A 21,524-nucleotide genomic window follows, 5' to 3' on the forward strand; every position below is an offset into this window, starting at 1 on the left:
ACAAAGTGAATTAGTATTTACAGTAATGATGTAACAAAGCAATAATGACTTTAATTAAATATGAATCTCATGATGATCCATGAGAGGAAAAAATGCCTAATCATTTGATCATTGTACACTGATGAACAAAAATCAATAAAATAAGTCCATATGTTCAAAGCAAGTTTTCACAGAATAAAAGGAAAATTCAATTGTTTTTTGCAACAGAAATGAATAGGAAAATAAATGAATTAGTCACACAATACGACTATTCATCTGAAGACAACTTCCCTTCTTTCCAGAAATGTTCACTTCCCAAAGTTCAAAATGTACTGTGACTATTTCATGAAACAATAGAGATGTTAGTTCCTTTTGTTGTACTTCAAAATGTCACAAGAATTTTAAATGATTTTGTTCCATGAAAAATGATTAACTTGTACCGTGTTTATAAATACAGTAAATGTTAACATGTAAGCGAAACATAATTAAATCAATTCAACTTTTGCTAGGGTTAAAATAAAAATTGATATTTACAACACACACTGCAAATCTTTACATTATTTCATGTATGAGCCATAATTCCACAGATATACCCTGAACTATATTGAACAATGATTAGATAATAGCAGTCATTGGATTGTAAAAATTCTATCAGTTAATTTAAGAATACTGAGAAATCTTAGTTGATTAGTTCACTGAACAACGTGGATAAACGACCAGGAATTATTCTAATGAAAAGTAATTACAGTTCTCTGAACACTTCAGGCTGAGATTACCGTGATCATTCAAATGAGCAATCATCAAATATTTACAATGACGCATTGAATGGGAAGTCATTGGTTCCATTATGGGATTGTTCAACTGAGAAGTAAATTGATGTTTATATTGTAGTGTCCGTACTCTGAAACAATTGATGCAATTGAAATGCGATTCTCACTATATATGTTAGAAAGACTAACTCCAATAATTGTGCAATTATTGTAATGGCAGTGACTGGAAAAATAACATTATAATCTGTAAAAATAAACTGATTTAATATTCTAAAAGCACTTTGCTGTGATGATTATTGGATAGTCATTAAGAGCGATAAACTGAGGAATACAATATAATGGCTAGCTTTATGGATTCACAAAAATGAGCAATTCAGTTATTATTCAGCAGAATTGTTTTTGGGTCAAACATGCAGGATTACAAGAATGACATGTTTCCATCCATTGGTTTGCTTCTTGAGACATGCTTTTAATTTATATACTTTTGTTCATGACCAATATTTAGACATTCCTGTCAGAAGTAGCAAGTTAATAAGTAGATAGTGAAAGTATGCATGACAGTGAATGTAAGATAAAGGGAACTTCCATAATTTTGTGATGATTGTACATTGATAAATAACTTTGGAGTAAAAAAAGTAAATCAGCATGTTCAAAGTAGTTTTTTTGCTCATAACAAATTGAAAATTAAAAAATCCTTCTGCAGTGCATATGATTTGAAAACACATCAGTCACTAGTCAAAAAAAATACCAGTCACAGAAAACATTGGTTCGAGACAATAAGGTCCTTATGAAGAGTATTCTATTCAACAGTAATTCGAGGACCTTGAACATCTTCATGTTGTTCTTGCAAAGAACACTTATTATTACTGAAGTTTTATTATCGTAAATATTTCGACATTTGGATCAGAACTAGGAAGATAATGAGAAACGATTCACATGAGTATTTTCGTGAGTAAAAGTCAAAATAAAATTACAGTGCCAAGTTTCTCTATTTTGTCTGAATAAGCAGATAAAGATTTTTCATGTGCGAGCTCAAAATGTTTTCAACTACAGTTGTACTAAGTCAAAATACATTATTTAGTTTTGCGATACTTCAAGGGGATTGGAAATCTATATATGCTGATGTTAGCATCCTCGCTCATTTGTAATAAAGCATTGTTCTTGGGTTTAGCGAAATATGTCGTGTGCAATTACTGAAGTGAAATTTAAGAAATCAAGTGCATTTATTGGATGGAACTGCTCCCAAATGTTTACTGTGATTCTTGTTCTCAGAAACAATAAAATATTTACTCAGGCTTTTCTCTTGAGCAGTAATTAGATGACCAGGAAGACATTTGTGTGGTTGTGTGCGTCGTGTTCAGTGAGCATTTTTTTCAATTACAATTATATTAATATAGGAAGGGATTAACAATCGTGTGTGAAAGATCTTAATTAAAGTCGCATTTTCTTTTAAAAATTAAGACAATTCCTTTGTGCAACAATAATTTAGAGATGTCAGTGTTGGACTAGGGTGCATCCAAGGAACAGGAGAATCGACGTTTCGGGCATAAGCCCTTCTTCGCTTTTCCATCAACACATTTTCAGCTCTGATCTCCAGCATCTGCAGTCCTCACTTTCTCCCTGTTGGACTAGGGTGGACAAAGTTAAAAATCACATGACACCAGGTTATAGTCCAACATGTTTATTTGGAAGGACTAGCTTTCAAGGCTATGGCTCTGCATCTGGTTATCTGGTCTCTTAGGAGAGACACTACTAGAGCTACACAAGTGCCTTTCATTATCTTCCCAACAAGGAAGGGTGGGATTATAATCAATTGGGATTACTCAAATGAAAACTAACCAGTGTTCATTCTGATAATTGGGCTGGGAATTAATTAGACTGTTTCTGTGTCATGGACTGAGAATGAACTAGTAATTCACTATAATAATGGTACTAAGCACATATGCTCTTACTTACAAATTAATATCAGGATAATTGGAAGAAAGATAAATTGACATTTCATGAGCTTATTGTAAATTTATAAAAAATACAACTGCTGAATATGTTTAAATCAGTTTTTCTTATAAAGAAAAAGATAATGAGAATGTTTAGCAGTCGGACAGAATCGGAAGAAAAGGTCATTCACTGTGACTATTCAGCTGCAGACATCTTCTCTTCCTTCCACAAATGTATAACTTGCAACAATTCCAAATGTATTCTGATTGATAAAGGAAAGAGCAAACACCTGTAAATTCTATTTTTTTGTTTACAAAAAATGTCACAAATTTAAATTTTTTTAGCTTTAAAATATTTAAATCTTACTGTGATCAGAATTACAATAAATCTTTGTGTTGAAGAAAAATATAATCAAATCAAATCAAAATAAACATCAATATTCACAATAATTGGGACAGTGAACACTGTCTTTCCATCACTTGATGTACTGAGCCATAATTCCACTTTTCTATCCCTTTTTTGATTGATCAGTGGTTAGATATTAGCAATAACTAAATTATAAATATGCTGTCAGTGAACTGAAGGTAATTGAGAAACTTCCCATTGCTGTTTGTTCAAAATAAACAGTAATTATTGGTGAAATGTCATTAGATATCTCTTAATCGATGAGGCTGTGATTACTTTGATTGTTGAAATGAGTAGTATACCAATATTTCCAATGAGCATTTGATGGAAAATCGATGCTTTTTGATGTAGACCTGATTTTTTTTAATTGTAGTATTGATAGTAATAATCAATGGATTAGATTATGATGTGCATCACACCTTACTGAATATTTTCAAGTTTTCTAACAGGTTTCTAATCCAATCTTCAGTTTAAAAAGGGTAATTTTGGCTCAAGCACATTAGTAACTGCAAAAGCTTTCAACACATCACCAAAGTTATTAATATTATAATTTCAAAAAATCAAAAAATTACCTCTGTAAATGTCATTGACTCTATCTTTAGATTATAGTCAAGTTCGTTCTCTACTTATTTTCTTCCTATTTCTGACACCAGTGGCTAAATATTGATTAGATTAAATGTCATATGAGTGAGATATTAGTTTTCTCTCAAAAATCTGTGCAACACAGGAATGGGTCCTTTGGCCCATAACATTATGCTGAACATAATGCAAAAGAAACTCATCCCTTTTGCCGACCCTTGATCCATATCCATCCAAATTATCTAAATGAACATTAAATAGCCTTAATGTATCTGCCTCCACCACCAACCCTTGAAGTTCATTCCAGACACCTGCCACTCCCTGTGTAAAAAATAATTGCCACTCACATGCCCCTTGAACTCCCCCCACCCCCCAAGCCTTAAATGCATGCCTCATAGTTTTGACGTTTCAACTCTGGGAAGAAACTTCCTGACTGACAACCCTACCTATGTATCTCATGATTGTATAGACTTCAATCAATTCTTCCCCTCAGCCACCGCCACTCCACAAAAAAGCAGCGTCTCCAAATCCAGGAAGCATCCTGGTAAATGCCCTCTGTACCCTCTCTAAAGCCACCATACCCTTCCTGTAATGTGGCAAACAGAAGTGAATACAATACTTTAAGTATGCCTTAGCCAAAGTCTTATGAAGTTGCAACATGATATCCTGACTCTTGTAACCAGTTCCCTGACTAATAAAGGCCAGCATGCCATTTGCCTTCCTTACCACCCTATCTACTTGCATGGACACTTTCAGGGAGCCATGGTCTTGAATGCCAAGATCCCTTTGAACAACAAAGCTGTTCAGGGTCCTGCCATTAACTATCTACTTTTCCTTAATATTTGAGCTCCCAAAGTGAGACACCTCACACTTGTATGGATTAAGCTTTACCTTTAATTTCTCTGGCCATAGCTGCAGTTTATCTTTTTTTCCTGCTGCATTCTTCGACAACCTTCTACATTATTCGCAACTGCACTGAACTTTGTATCATCTGCAAGTTTATTAACTCACCCAATTAGATTTTAATTCATGTCACTTCTATATATTTGTATCGTAACCAGAAGGGTTTCAGTACAGATCCCTGTGGAAAAAAGACAGAAAATGAGGGAAATGCAGAATTCTTGAATAAATGAAGTTTTTTTTAATGACAAAACAATTCTGATGAATAATCTCTGAAGTTGTAATTTTTGTTTTAAATTAACCCAATATTTTAATTCTCAGTTTACTGATCTTAATGAATATCCAGTACAAACTGCTTTGAATATATTGAATCATTTTAAGTGTTGAGTTCTAACATTAATTATTATTTAATTGTCATTTCAATTCTCACACCATCATGAGATTCACATTTTAGTTGAATCCATTATTTCTTAGTGCCAGTATCACAATGAAATATTAACATTCTTTTCAGGTCAACACACCTGTAATCAACCAAAGTTTTCTCACCCCACACTCATAGCATTCTCTTACATTTGAATTCTCATATTAATGGAACAATTATTAATTAGCTTTATCAATTAAGAGATGGGTAATTATTTTTCACTTCAATATTTCAGTTTTTTCCGATATACTGCACAATTACATTGCAATAAGGATTTTCTTATCAACCTTAAATTTGGTTTCAGCCATTTTAAAACTAATTATTGCTAATGTCTAACTGGTAATCATTGTTTGATTGCAATATATCCAGCTGTTGATGTGGAACAATGGATCAATACATCAACTGACAAACAATATTGCACTCTCCAATCTCTTAATCTGAGCAAAATAATTTTCAGTGTGGAAGCTTAGTTAGAGTGAATTGGCTGTGAGCAAAAATACATTCTGAAGAAGGGTCACTGGACCCAAAGTATTAACACTGAATGTTTCCCACAGATGCTGCCAGACCGGCTGAGTTGGTTTCCAGCAATTACGGATTATGTTTCTGAGTTCCAGCATCCACAGTTTTTTGTGTTCTTGTACTGATTGTTTTTCACTTCAATGCTAACATTTCTATATTTCTGATTATTACAAAAGAGCTAACTATTTTTCACATTAAACATTATTTAAATTTCACGTGTTTCTTGTGTACACAAACCTGAATTAACAAATGTTTGATCAATTCTTTTACAATAAATCTTGAATTCTTAGAAATCCCAATTTTGTGAAACTGAGGAAAGTTGCCTTTCGCTGAGTAGTCACATTGAATGGCGAATGCTTTATTTCCAATTCATGTGCATTACAAAGCAGGTTAATGTTAATTTATGTATATGAATAACTGCTTCAAACATATTGACTTATTTGATTATTATGAGACTTATATTTATTTAAGATCATTGTCGCTTCGTTCCATCATTATTAGAAATTAGTAATTCTTTTTATCCATTACACAATGGAACTGTCTAATACAATCCTAGTCCAATTATCACGATAAATATCTGAGCAGTTTTCCCTGTGAGTAACCACAATAAGTATGTGATTATAATCCTGCCCTTCCTGCATGGGAACATTATGGAGGGCTCTGGTAATGTCTGTACTAATAGACCAGGAGGCAGGCGTTCAATTCCTACCTTAAACAGAGATGTGTCAAAGCACCTCAGAGTTGATTAGAAAATATCTAAGTGTCAATTGAATTACTTTTCAATCCAAAATTTTCTCAACTTATATCAGTTGTTGATTATAATGGTCACAATATCTTGAATTTATTTGCTTCAGGTCACTGATTAAAGTACGAATGTTATTAAGGTGAGGGGGAAAGTTTTAAAAGGGATCTGAGGGGCAACTCTTTTCACAACGTGTGTTTGGCATATTGAGATGAGCTGCGAGAGGAAAGGCAGCGGCTGGTACAATTACAACATCTAAAAGACTTTCGGACAGTTACATGGATAGAAAACATCCAGAGGGACAGGGACAAACACAGGAAAATGGGACTAGTTTAGTTTCAGAAACCTGGCCGGAATGCCAAGTTGGGCTGAATGGCCTGTTTCCGTGCTGTATCAGTCTAACTTTCTACAATTCAAACTTGACTGTGATGGGTAAAGGAAAGCAAAAACGGGTGTTATTTCTATTTTGTGTCAATGAAAAAGTGACATGAATTTTAATTAATTGTGTCACATGAAATAGTTCACTCTTATTGTGATTAGAAATACAATGAATGCGAGCACTAAAGTGAAATATAATTGAATTAATTCAACTGTGTTTCTATCGTTAAAATAAAAATTGATATTCACAATGATTGAGATTTGTACACTGCAATATATTCACATCAGTTCACGTACTGAGCTATTATTGCACATTTATACCCCTTACTGAACTAAACAATAATTACATATTAGCAACACATAGATTTTTGAAAATATATCAGTGCACTTCAAAGAAGGAGATATTTAATGTTGCTATATGACTGTGCAATGTGTAGACATGAACAGCAATCATTGCAGTGAAAAGTAATTACAGTTCTCTGAATTTATAAGGCTGAGATTACTGTGATTATTCAAATGAGCAAAAGTCAGTTTTCAAAGCATGTTGGATGCAAAATCATTGGTTCCATTGTGGGATACTTGACCTGAAATCAATAGTATTGTTAGAATGGATTAAATGAAACAATGGATTAAATTAAAATATGGATCTGACTATACATGTTAGAAAGACAAACAAATTATTCTGTAATTATTATAAGGATAATGAATTCATAATAAATATTGTAATCTGAACAAATAAGTTGACTCAACATTTTAAAAGCACTTTGCTCTGATGTTGATTAGACATCATTAAGATCGGTAAACTGAAGACTAAAATATAACAGCTGGATTGATGGATTGAGGACATGAGCCATTCAGTAATTATTGAAAAGAAATGATTTTTGCTCAAAATGCAGACAATACAGAAGTAATGTATTTAATTCAATTAGTTTACATGTAGAAACGTATGTTTTTAATTTACTTAATTTTATCCTGATAAATGTTCAAACATCTGTGTCTGAATTCGGAAGAAAATAAGGAGATAATGAAAGTGAATATCAGAGTGACCACAAGATACAGTCCATGACATTTGATAGAAAAAGGAATTTGCATAATTTTGTAATTATTGAATATTGATAACCAATTAACTCCTCAGGTACTGAAGCAGTCCAACCCCAAGAGCAACAAGATCTGGACAATATCCAGGTTTGGGCTGACAAGGGGCAAGTAACATACATGCCACACAAATGCAGGCTGCGACCATCACGTATAAGAAATGACCTAACCACCATCACTTGACATTCAATGCTGTTACCATCACTGAACACCCACTATCAACATTATCCTGGGGATAATCATTGATCAGAAGCTGAATTGGTCTCACCACACAAACACAGTGGCTACAAGAGTAATTCAACTCCTGGCTCCTGAAAGCCTGCCCAACAGCTACCAGGCACAAGTCAGGAGTGTGATGGAATACTCCCCACTTGCCTGGATTAGTGCCGCCCTAACAACACTCAAGGAACCTATGGCCACTTCTATCTCGAAGGACAAAGGCAGCAGCTAGATGGAAATACAACTACCTTCAAGTTCCCCTCCAAAGTACTAACCCACCCTGACTTGGGAATATATTGCCATTCCGTCACTGTCGGTGGGTGAGTGTCCTGGAAATCCCCACCCCAATGGCATCGTGGGTCAACCCACAGCAGGTAGACTGCAGCGGTTCAAGAAGACAGCTCAGCACCAATTTCTCAAGGGTAACTAGGGACGGGCAATAAATGCTGGGCTCAGCCAGTGACACCCAAATCACATCAAATAAATATTAAAATAATGTCTGCAAGATCAAAACAGCTCCAACTCTGTCCTAGCTGCAATCTCTGCCTCTTCTTATTGACAAAGATAAAAGGTTACCTTGCTCAACTTTCTCATCAGTACAGTATTCCCCCCAGCCCTCTCTTAGACCAACCAGCAGCATTTCCATCACCAGCAGCAACTCCGCTTCAAATATTTTGTCAGTAACTTTTCATTAACTGGTTACTTCAATTACAATGCAATCTCTACAAACAGACCAAGTACCTTTTCAGCAACAACAAATTTTCTAACAACTTTTCTTGATCTCTCTCTGCCATTCTTTTTGGTTATATGAGGTAGGGAGGGATTGGATCACCACAGTGATGTAAGATATATGCAACACAGTGAGACAGGAAAGCTAGTATGGCTCACGTTGACTCTTAGACCTCACACAGTGGAACAACACATTCACTGCATAATAAACACAACACAACATTTCAACCCAGTGTGACAGGAATAAAATGATCGGTTGGACAGGCTGGATTTGTTTCAGCCGGAGTTTGGGAGAGTGAGGGGTGACATGACTGAAGTGTCTAAGATCCTGAATGGTTTGTTAAGGAGGACGTGGAAAGGATGTTTCCTCTTGTGGGTCATACATGAACTCGAGAGAACTGCTTGAAAATTAGATTCACCCTTTCAGGAGAGAGATGAGGAGATTTATTTCCTCTCAGATGGCTGTGCAACTTTGGAACTCTCTGCCCCAGAAGGTGGGCTCAATGAATATTTTTAAGACACAATTTGATAGATTCTTGTTAAGGGACGTTGGGGGAAGATGGAACACAAATCACTAACAGATCAGGCCTGACCTTATTGAATGATGGAGTGGACTTGAGGGGCTGAAAGGTCACCTTCTGCTTCTTTCTCACATGACACAGGACTAAGAGCTTTGTTGAAAATTCATTCACTGGATGTAGGTGCCACTGGCTATGGGCAGCATTTATTACCCAGAGGGCAGGTAAGAGTCAACCACATTGCTGTGGGTCAGGGGTCACATGTAGACTAGATCAGGTAAGGATGGCAGCTTCCTTCCCTCAAGGACATCAGTGACCGAGATGGGTTTTTCCTGACAATCGAGAATAATTTCATCAATAGGCTCATAATTCTAGATGATTATTGAATTCAAACTGCTGAAACTGACTGACCATGTGGCTGTCAGTGAATCCAACACAAGTGAATGGAAACATTGCTCAGAGTCTGGTTCTGGAACATTCAATACAACCAGGAAATGGAAAGTGAATAATTAGCTGAAAACAAGGCCACTGCTCTGTTAAAGTCTAAACTATTCAATGTTCAGTTATTGAACATTATTGACTCACAGAATATCCTAACCTGCAGAATCACAGTAAAAGGGGAAAGTAAACAACATTCTTGGCAAAGACATAATGAACCAACTGCTTGTATAAAAACAGCTCAGAACAAAGGGGCTGAATCCTCCACAAACTGACAAATCAGATTTGTAGATAGAGATTGGAATTCTTTAGAAAAAAACCCTTCCCTGCTGATGGTGTGTGCTAGAAACCATTCTCAGGGTGAACTGCCACTTATTTCCCCTCACAAAAGGAGGTGTGTTGCTCACTTACATACTGACTTACAGACAAAGGAAACCTGATCAGGGACTCGCAGGTTAATTAAGCTATTAGTTACAGTCCACTGCACACAACAAGAGCTCAGACCACAACAGATTCTAGTGAACCAACAATGCAATGAAAATGGCGAATTGATCTTTATAATCATGCAGCCTCTCTCAATCAAATAATCCCAGTCAACTTCTCAACATTTTAAAACTATTAGTATCAATGAATATATATTTATTTCCATTCCTAATCTCCTCCAAAAAATGTATCTGATTATTCTCTTCAAAATATATTTTAAATGGTGTATTCCAAATCACAATTCATTTCCAATTATTCTTAGTGCAAAACAACTTGCAAACTAAAATAGTTTTCATGTCAATAATGACACTGGAAACTTTATTATGTAGTTTAACCGTATTTCCAAATATTGTTTTGGTTCATTATTGCAGTGAAGCTAAAATTACAGTCTATTTATTTTCTCTGATATCCTTCCATTACTTTATTCTCTAATAACAATGCCCATGGTGTAATGGGTGACAAACATTAAATAAAATTGAATTTTCATTGCAAGAACTTGTACAAATAATCACATATTATTCAGTTCATTCATTGTCATTGATTATCAGTTATTTTCATTGTATGATCACGTTAAATTCACTTAAATAATCACAGTAGAATTTTCACCTCTATAGATATGTAAAGTGAATGTCAAATTATTAATATTTCAAGTAAAACCAAATTCACATTCCAGGAATGACAGAATGTGTTACATTATTATGGGAAACAGGAACCAGTGAAGATGGTGACTCTCAGACGTGAGGCCTTGAAGCCAAAGGACCAGGTGGTAGTTACAGTGGGGGGAGGTACCTAGTGCCCCGCTCTCCTCAGAAGGCAGTGAGGATGGTGACACTGACTGGAACGGGTTAGATGACAAAGCTCCCATGTATGGACAGAGGGACGACAATGGGTGGGATGACCCAACGCCCTATAAGGCCCAGAAGGCCGTGTCTATGGCACCACTGGGCATCAAAGCTCAACTTAGACAGCAGGGAGCAACAAAGGGAACTGACAGAAACCAAACCTGAACCGTTCACCCGCTGAATAACAGATGTTGGTGAATGAACACCCAGCCTGATAGAGAAATGGTAATAATGGGCCTTATTGGGACAATATGGATGAATTAGTAGAGGTACACAGTCTCACCGAAGATGATGTACGGACCCTGCCTCGGCCCAAGATGCCCTGAAGTGTACAGCAGAAACTGTACCTGCAATGAGAGGATGGGGGTGTGAGCCGGATCCCCCCAGAGTACAGCTGATCCATGGCTCCAGGCATTTACAGATGCAAGGCACACATTGGGGAGGGGACAGACTGAATGGGCTAAAATAACCTTGGTGTCTCAGGGAACCAAGGGTAATATCGAGGATCGTACAGAGAGGAAGCCTGAGGTGTGTAAGGACCACGGGGGATTACCAAACCTCAAACTGTGATGATGAAATTGATTTGATGTATTTACAAGATAACATGGAACCCAATATAACTGTAATTATAAACATGGGACTCTCAGTGGGAGATAATTCTAACTACATTCTGAATTGGGCCATGAGAGCTGAGGCAAACACAGAAACACAGGGGAATAGCTGCAGTACAGGGAGGGTAATCAGACCCACAATGTTACAAGGGAAGCAGGAAAGGGCACATAGACAAGGAACATAGGCACAGAGAGGGAGACAGGTGTTCATATTGTGAGTGGCCTGTGTTCATGTAGATATATGCATAGCCCATGAATATTCATTGATGTGCTGTTTAGGGGCCAACACTTTCATGATTCTAACACCAGAGCATCTTTGTCAGTTACCGATAAGGATTTACCCCTCACCCCCTCAATTACTAAAATGAGAGCAGTCGGAGAGGGAACCTGGGAAGCTGGATGAAGCAAACCTGCCCCAATGTCGACCAGGAGTATGACAAAACGTATTCAGATATGGAGGTGTGACACTCAAGAAGGGACCATTCTGGGAGTTGCTCCTATTTATTCTAAAATGGCAACTATTGACATCAACACTCGAATTTAAACATGGGGATGCTCCGGCCAGAACTGGGACAGAAAGAAAAGGAAAGGCAACCTCTCCGGAGTAGCTACATTGCAGGGAGACTGGGACAGTCAGAGAATCTGGTGCGTTATAGCTCGGACCCACTCAGCGGTGTGCATAACTCAAACAGGAAAGTGGGTTGTTATTTATCGACCCTGTAGAGATCGAGGGCCCTATCACTCCCCACACAAATGGGATCTCATCAAAGCTGGGGCTGAAGAGGCAGTAATTGTGACAGTGATAGATTGACAGAAGCTGGAAATAGTCTGGGTCCATACCTGTGGACATTGAATGGCAGAAGAGAGTGGTGTTTACTGACCGAAGAGAACAGGCCACCAGGATACGATTACCTCAGGGATCCCGCAATATTCCAGTATATCCCACTGATGTGTGTTTGATGGATTTCATCACACTGATCTTACCAACACCTCATCACCTCAAGCGGTGAGAAAGAATTTCTCCAGATATTATACAGAGTATTGGATCAGGTTAGCCAGGCCTGGCTTAAAATTAATGCACAGAGAGTGCAACTGGGAAGGTAGGGAGAGACAGAACTAGGACATCATATTGGGGAGATCAAATCAGGAAGGGAGAGGGACAGTCCCAGTGGGAACAAAAACTATGATTATAAAACTATCCACCCACACACCGTAAATGGATCAGGCAAACTTTAGGATTGTTTAATTATTGTGGGATTTTGTGGGGAATTATCCAGAAATAGAGAACCATCACAAGCCCTGGCAGAAGCGCGGACATTAACCAGGGGTGAGGGAGGCAAAATGCACACAGTTAGCATGCCTTTGGTCTAGTCCATGACTAGGCTCGGTGAAGGTATATCACCCTGTCTGTGGGCACACAGAGCATGAAGAACAGGTCAGAGAGTTAGTGGAAGCAGCTAACTTTCCCAGTGAAGCAGGAATAATGAAGATTAGAGCTCACAGGAAAGTAGAAACCCCACACCAACGGGGTAGTTGGTGAGCATGGGTGAGCATACTTACTGAAACAGTGCAGACATTTGAGGAGGATGCAATGGCAGTAGCGACAGACGCAAGAAAGGAAAGTTTAAAGACATTTCCAGAAACATTCCCATAGCAGGAGAAACAGGAATGGGAAAAGGGTGGGGCAGTAATAGGACATAGGATGATCCAGCAGTGCCACTGTATAAGACAAACATTATCAAAAACATATCATGGGATGGCCCATATTGAGCAGGATAAAATGCAATATCGGATGATCAACTACAGGGGTGTTCTGGGACAAGAAGGTTTTGTCGAAGGGGTGTAGTCTGTACACCGTGAGAGTCAGGGAAAACAATCAGGATAAAATGGAGGCAGCAGCAGGGATCCAGGGGCTCATGGGAACAATTACAGATGGATTTTACATACACCCCCATCCCAATCCCAGGGAAGGAAATCCTGCTGGGTCTTAATAAACAGGTTTACTCAGTGGGTGGAAGCATTCCCCTGCAGATTCTGACCAAGGGACACATGTTTTCAGGAAACAAAGTTCAGCAGCTCTGTGGCTTGTTTGGTACTGAGCAGAAATCCCATCTCAACTACCACCCCCAGAGCTCAGGGACAGTAGAAGGAATGAAGCAGACACTGAAAGCTAGTCTGACTAAGGCCCTGACAGAGACAGGCCGGGATGGGTTAGTGTACTCCCCACAATCCCCACAAACCCCAGCAAAGGGAACTGAGCAATCCCCCTTTGAATTAGTGACCGGATGGACTATGCAGCTGCCAGAGGGTATGGTAGTGGGAGGGCAGGAGATGTACAATGGCAAGGATAGGGTGAAACAATTTGTGAAAGAACTGACAAAGCGACTGCATGAGCTGAGAGGGGAAGTTGCACACGGACAGAGAATCAGAGACTGGGAAAGGGAGCTCATAAACATCCGAGCTGACATCCCGAACCCAGGAGATCGGGTCGGGGGGGAAATATTAGTGGAACGTATGAAAGAAACACATCAAAATACTGGACTTGGCTGGGGGAGCCACAGAATTCCAGAGAGGAAACTCTTCCATCCTGTATTAGTAAGGAGCTCTGAATAAACATTGGTCATGCTGCTCAGCACAAAACTCAAGGCTCCTCTTTGATATTTCTCCCAGTAACAGTTGTGCAGGGGTATGTTACCGGCTGGAGGTCTATGACCAGGGCCTCTGTTCCACAAGGGTCAGAGCTGGGACATCTGTTGTTTGTAATACATATAAATGATTAGCCTGAAAATGTAAATGATTTAATTAGCAAGTTTGTAGATGGCACAAAGTGAAGAAGTTGTGAATCGTGAAGAATGTTGTCAAAGGAAACATCAAGGACGAGATCAGTTGGAAGGTTATGCGGAGAAATTGCAGATAGATTTTAATTCAGACAAGTGTGACGTGATGCGTTTTGGGAGGCTCAGTGTAAGAGGAATGTATACACTAAAAGGAAGTGCCCTGAGCAGCATTGATATACAGAGGGATCTTCAGGTGCAAGTTCACAGCTCCCTGAATGTGGTGAAGGAGGTGGATGGAAGGCTTGCCTTCTTCTGTCAGGGGACTGAATATAAAACTGTTTTAGGCCACCTTTGCAGTATTGTGTGCTGTGTTGAGCACCGCATTATAAGGAGAATGTGGAGGCTTTGGAGAAGGTGGAAATGGGTTTACCAGGATATTGCCTGGATTGGGAGAGGTTGGAAAATCTTGGATTGTTGTTTTTGGAAAGTCAGTGGCTGCGGAGTGATCCGAGAGGCACAGACAGAGTGAATAATCTGAATCTTATTCCAAGTGGAAATTACCAATTCCACAGGCCATAGATTTAAGGGGAGAGGGGGCAAGTTTAAAGGAAATGAAAACCAAAAGAACAGCAGATGTTGTAAACCAGAAAGAAAAACAGAAGTTTCTGAAAAAGCTCAGCAGTTCTAGCAGCATCTGTGAAGAGAAATTAGTTAACATTTCTGAGGAAGGGGGACCGGACCCAAAACATTAACTGATTTTTCTCCACAGATGCTGCATGACCTGCTGAGCATTTTCAAAAGCATCTGTGCAAGTTAAAAGGGAGTTGTGTCAGACAAGTTTCTTCTGCAGGAGGTGGTCAGTGACGAGAATGTACTTGCCTGAGAGATGGTAAAAGCAGAAACAATCACAATGTTTCAGAGGCATTTGGACAGACAGATAAGCGGACATGGGTTGGCAGGGATATGGATCATGTACAGGCAGATGGAATCAGTTTGGAATGGCATCATGATCCACACAGACATGGTGGGCTGATTATTCCGGTGCTGCACTGTTCTGTTTTCCAGGGGGGAAAATGTGTGGAGCGAGAGATAATATTTTGAGTATAATATGTCTCTTCTTTAGAACACACAGTAAGTTGATGCATTTTGAGAGAAGCAATGTAGAAAGGGAATATATATTTGAATGGCACAGACATAGAGAGCAGGACAGCAGGAATGGGGGACAATGTGCACAAATCCTTAAAGGAGAGAGAACATAAAGTGTTTTGAGTAAACATATAGGATGCTAGGCTTCATTAATAGAGGGAATGATAACATACTCATGGAAAAGATGCTGACCGTTGACAAAGTTCTAGTTAGGTCACAGTCAATCATTGCATCCAATTGTGGTCAACAGATTCTTGGATTTGTGGAACAAAACAGACATTAACAAGGAAGGATATGAGTGATCTTCAGGGTGTGGAGTACAGACTTACTGGAGTGGTTCACTTATGAAGAAAATGCAGTCACTGGATTGATTTGAAGAGATTGCTATTTTCTTTGAAATAAACAAGTTAAATATATTTTTGATAAAGCTGTATAAGATTACAACAGACCTAGATATAGCAGACAAAAATATCTGTATTTGATAGGTGATAGCACAAGAATTAAGACCAGTTGTAAGGTTTTTAGACAGCAGGAGATGAGCAAGTGTTTCTGCTGACTGTATTGGCTGGAAATATGCAGAACATTTTGCCTATTATGGTGGTGCAAGTAGAGAAGATCAATGATTGATAAAAACAATTAGAACAGTTCTGAGGGAAATAAACTTGCAGAGTTTGGGGTACGTATGGGGAATGAGAATATTAGATTCTGCTACAGAGAGCCAGCTTGGATTTGATGGGCCTCTTTCTGTGCTATAATGCATTTTATTCAGGTTTGCTTAACTTGTTCTGGTCACCGATTAAGTTGTCATTGATGTAAATCTGCTCAGTGTTCCTACTCAGACCAATACAGGCTGCCCCTCCACAGCAGGAGATAATGTTTACTGCTTTATACTGGGTTCTTGGGGGGGGGGGGGGGGGGGAAGCGGGTGGTGGGGACGGGCTAACGGTGTGTGTAACAGTCTGCCAGCATTTATCTGAAATGGCAAAACCCCAGTGCAGCCAGACTAGGGATCGACTCTGGAAATGTGGGGAATGCCAGAAGGGAATTCTTTACCCATCCCACCTGGAAACTGGCCAAACCAGTCAGACTGGGGAGCTGTTCACCTGCTCTGTGTGTGTGTGGGGTGGAAGGGATTCACTCAGCCATCCATCCTGCTGAGACCCCAGTCAATTTACTGATCGCCACAGTTGAAGGATTATTTTCTCTTTTTCATGCCAAGTAATGAACAATGGTTTTGGCAGCTCATAAAGTTGTGCACATAGAGATCTTAGCTTTGGAAATGTTCACAACATTGTTGAACATGCACACATTCACACTGGGTACAGATTTTTATTTTCCTTTATTCATTCACAGGATGAGGGTGTCGCTGGCCTGGCAGCATTTACTGCCCATCCCTAATTGCCCAGGGGGCAGGTAAGAGTCAACCACATTGCTGTGGATCTGAGGTCACAATGTTGGCCAGACCAGGGAAGGATGGCAGCTTCCTTCCTGAAAGGGCATTAGTGATCCAGATGGGTTTTTTTTCTGACAATCGATTAATGGTCATCATTAGACTCTAAATTCACAAGTTTTTTTTTTATTGAATTCAAATTCCCCCATCTGCTGCAGCAGGTTTTGTACCCAGGTCTCCAGAACACTATCTGGGGTTTAGATTAACTGTCTCGCGACAATACCACTCGGCCAATACTTCCCCACATCGCTGTCCATCTGTACAGAGTGAACAGTGATTTTCTGGTTCATCAGAACTGGGTAATCACACATATGTTTGCTCAATGATTGCAGGAGTTGGATGTTGATTGGCTATTGACATCCATCTCCGAACCATATATTCTGGGGTTTGTTTCTGGGGATAATTGGAAGCATCATCAGTCTTGTTATCTTTTGGGGATAAAAACAGTTTCAATTAGCTTTCTGCTAAATGCATGGCAATCAATTCTATCTCACAACTCTTAGGCAGATTAGTTTCTTTTGGAGAAAGGGCTCTCCATCTCCCCAACCTCCTCCATCCTCACCTCCAACAATACCATAATCTCACAGAGTCTCTTTATGACTATGAAGAAAATAATCTGATCAGCTGTTTCTTTCCCTACTCCTATGTCAAGTTGGATCTTAAATTCTCCTTGCTGCAGTTGTGATCCTGCATCATTGTACAGTGTTGCTCGTATTTCATGTCTTGGCTGAGCAGTGTTCATGATACTGCATGTATTATATCGGGCCAACAGTGTGAGAGTTTAGCTCTTTCTTTCCAACAACAGCAGTAGAATTGTACTCCAACAAAACTTACAGAATCACGGCCCCACATTTTCCCCAACTTACCTCTTACCATCAAACCAGAGGATCAATCCTCATTCAACTGAGAGAATTCAGGACGGCATGCCAGTAACAGCAGCATGAATACCTAAAAATGAGGTGTTAACATGATGAAGTTCCCAAAGAGGACTACTTGTGTGCCTAACAGCATAAGCAGCAAGTGATAGACAGGCGAAGCAATCCTGGAAACAACAGAATAGATCTAAGATCTGCAGTCCAGCCACATCCAGTTGTGAATGAAGTCAGAGCACAGCTGGAGTTCTGAGGACAGTTCTCTTCAAGATATTAACCAACAAGAATGTCAGACTGGATTAATTATCATAAAACTCAAGTCCGTTTGATATTCATATATTTACAATCAGTGTTCAATTCACCAAATATAGCTGAAGGTAAAGATAATCTTCAAGTGATTGTAACAGTGGAGACATCTGAATACTTGACCAGCAACTTAAAGCCTGTTGTGTTTAGATAGTAATAATTTTAAAGAGATTTTAAAAATTAAGGTGACTTGAGTAGCTGATAATGTTGTTATAATCTGAAGTTAATTTAGGATTAGTTAACAAAGAAACACATGGTAGGGAATCCCAGCCCCATGGAGTGCACATCCAGTTCCATGTGGAAAAACCAGGACACTTCTTGTCTGAGTGACAACCACAAGAACACAGAGGTGACATGGGAAATGTCAGGAACACTTGTTTGACCACGGTTAAAATACTGCACACACTTCTGATCCCCTTATTCCAGGGTTGATGTGATCACACCAGAGAGGGTACAGAGGAGATTGATCAGGATGTTTCTACAATTGGGAAATTTCTGCTCTGAGGAAAGGTTGGACAGGCTGGGGATGATTTCCAAGGAGGATGAGCTGAGATTTACTTAAAGTGATAAAATGCTGAGAAATCCAGATCGAGTGGATAGGAAGGAGCTATTCATTAACTGAGAGATCAGAAACTGGAGGATTTAGATTGAAACTAATTCCCAGAAAGAAGGGGAAGGGACAATTCATTTCACTTGGAAATGGTGGGGAGCAGGAACTCACTGATGGGTGGCAGAGGCAGTAACCAGCATCACATTAGAATAAAAGAACATGGATGTAACTGAGATGCTGGAACATTCAGGGCTGTGGACTAAAGTCTGCAGAATGGGATCATTGTGATTTATTTAACATTTCTCCAGAATATTAAATTCAAGTCCAATTTGAGAATTTATGAACATCATCCGACCTGAATTCCAAATGTCAGAATAAATTTATCAGAAAGTTACAGCACAGATCGAGGCCACTTGGCCTATCCTGCATGTGTTGGCTGTAATAGAATGACCCAGGCTTTACAGCGTTCTGTACTCACCAATGAGAGCAACAATTTCAGACTGCGTACTCTGCCTCTGTTGTTATAATCTGTTTTTTCAATGTATTTCTTTGACAGCTGTTCACCTTGTTTCCTGGTTTCTTTCCCAGCCCTAACTCCATTCCCCATTGCCTAGAGGGACTACCATTTCTGCAATTCAATCTCTCCTGCCTTCCCCCGTGTGACAGACTGTCTTTTTGGCTTATATCACTCCCACTTTGCTCACAACTTGTTACATTTCTAATGGTTCCCAGACCTCTGTGACTTCACTGCGCCCCCTGGGTCAGTGGCACGAGTTTTGAATTCTCTTCCTCATGAGATAATCGGAAATCTTTCTGGCTGCAATTTCCCCCAGACTTTATTTTGAAAAACAAGAGGATTTGCGTCAGACTCAAGTATTTGTGAGCCTTCATCCACAATCCTGAGCACTTAGACATAATATGTGACCCTCCCACAGATGTGCAGGTTTGATGGATTGGCCGTGCTAACATGGCCTGTAGTGCATAGGTTCGGTGGGTTGGGTTAGCTATGCTAAATGTGGGGTTATGGAGGTAGGGTGGGAGAGCAGGTCATTGCAGACTCGATGGACCGAATAGTCTCTTTGTGCGCCTAAGGGATTCTGTAATTCTAACTGATTGTTGACACGTTTTCCAAGTCCAGGTTCATTTAACTCAGGTACACATGCTGCCTTTTGTGTTTCTGTGGGTGCTCACTCAATCCTTTCCTTCTGTTTTACATCAATTTCACACTGTATGTGAGGGTGGGAATGAATGTGTAAATATAAATACTCCAACCGAAACCCCTCACAAGTCAGGAACTGTTTCTGCTACTAGCATCACTCACAACAGGAAAATAAAGGTTCAGTCACAAATCTGACAGAAAAAGTGGTTATAATCACCAGGAAAGGCTTAACAGCGTAAAACTATTTTCTTAAGAAAGGAGGCTGAGAGACAACCTGGTAAAAGTAGGAAGCTTTGTGTCTGTGTTTTCAGATATTTGAGGTTGAAATCATTGGGTTGAAGAATGTTTCATTGCCCCAGGTTATCAAAAGTGCTATCGAAATGTGCATCTTTCTTTCTGCCTATCTGTCTGAGCCAACAATCAGATGGATGTGTCATTGTCTGAGTGTTTTCCCAAATCTCTGATTGAATCTGCCTCCCCCCACAATCTCAGGTGCCAGCTGCCTCTAGTCCACACACATGGGCATGTTGAAGAGCATGACAGGAGAATGGATTGAAACAGACAGTTCAATGCCAGAATGAAATAGGAAGAAGGAAATAAACGGGATTTTTGGATCCCAGGGGATACAGACTCCAGGATTAGTCCTTGTGGGCATTCCCGCAGTAACACGAGACAGCATTCCATGATGAGAGTTAAATCCGGGTGGCAGGAGAGGGAGCCACTGAACATGAGCAGGTTTAGTTCAAACACAGGAGGTTTGTTCAGTCAGTAACAGTGTGTTCGACATGGAGGTGAAGTGAGCATTGAGGGGAAATGTTACCACAAGCTGCAGATGGATAACTTTCATTGGAACAGGAGGAAGCCATTCAGCCCTTCAACCCTGCTCTGTCATTCAATAGATGATGGCTGATTTGTGGCCTAAGTTGCAATGTTCAAAACTCTCCAAACTCATCAATAAACTCCTCTGCAACAGACAAGATCAATATTCAAAAACGAAACATCTGCAAATGCTGGGAAATCAGGAACAAAAACAGAAATTGCTCGAAAAAAATCAGCAGATCTGGCAGCATCTGTGGAGAGTGAACCTTTGGGTCCAGTGACCGGTCAGGTGACCAGCTGCAGCTGACCATTCTGCCTTTTCTGTAACACTGTCTGGAACAGGTTCTGGTGTGGGGGGAATGAGACTGTCAATAACAACTGAGAAAACAGGAGGATGTGCTCAATCAGAATAAAACACATTTTGGTCTTTCACTTTTAATTCAACTGCAAAAATTATTCATTAACATTTCAGAAATAAGATAATAGGCCATAAATAAACTCTTCATGTCATTGGGTGTGAGAAACTGTTAATTCTGACCTGGTCCAGCCTACATGTGAATCTAGAGATTGAATAACGTGGGTGACTCTGAACCATCTCTTGGGCAGTTAGAATGGTTGACAAATGCTGACCCAGCAAGTGATGCCGTGATCCCACGAACAAACAAAACAAATCCAATCGCTGTGGTTAGTTGTGAACTCGCCAGTGTTATTGGAAGAGGATGAATGGGAAGGTTTATGGGGTAAAGGGAGAAGAATAGCATTCAGTGAGGTGATCCTTTGGAGAGCTGATGAGCCAATCAGCCTCCTTTTGCACAGTAACAATTCAGTGAATATTTCATTCTGAGCCATCTGAGGAAATATCCGGGCAGGGTTTATAAAGAG

The 21,524-nt window shown here is 39.4% G+C and overlaps 1 long non-coding RNA gene across 1 annotated transcript in view; it reads right to left on the bottom strand.

Moving 5' to 3' along the window:
- The window catches only part of LOC140487235 (uncharacterized), a 143,092-nt gene that overhangs the window by 81,788 nt on the left and 39,780 nt on the right, over positions 1 to 21,524 (bottom strand). The gene's annotated exons all lie outside the window — the stretch shown is intronic.

The sequence above is a fragment of the Chiloscyllium punctatum genome, chromosome 16 (genome assembly GCF_047496795.1).
Source record: "Chiloscyllium punctatum isolate Juve2018m chromosome 16, sChiPun1.3, whole genome shotgun sequence".
Taxonomy (NCBI): Eukaryota; Metazoa; Chordata; class Chondrichthyes; order Orectolobiformes; family Hemiscylliidae; genus Chiloscyllium; species Chiloscyllium punctatum.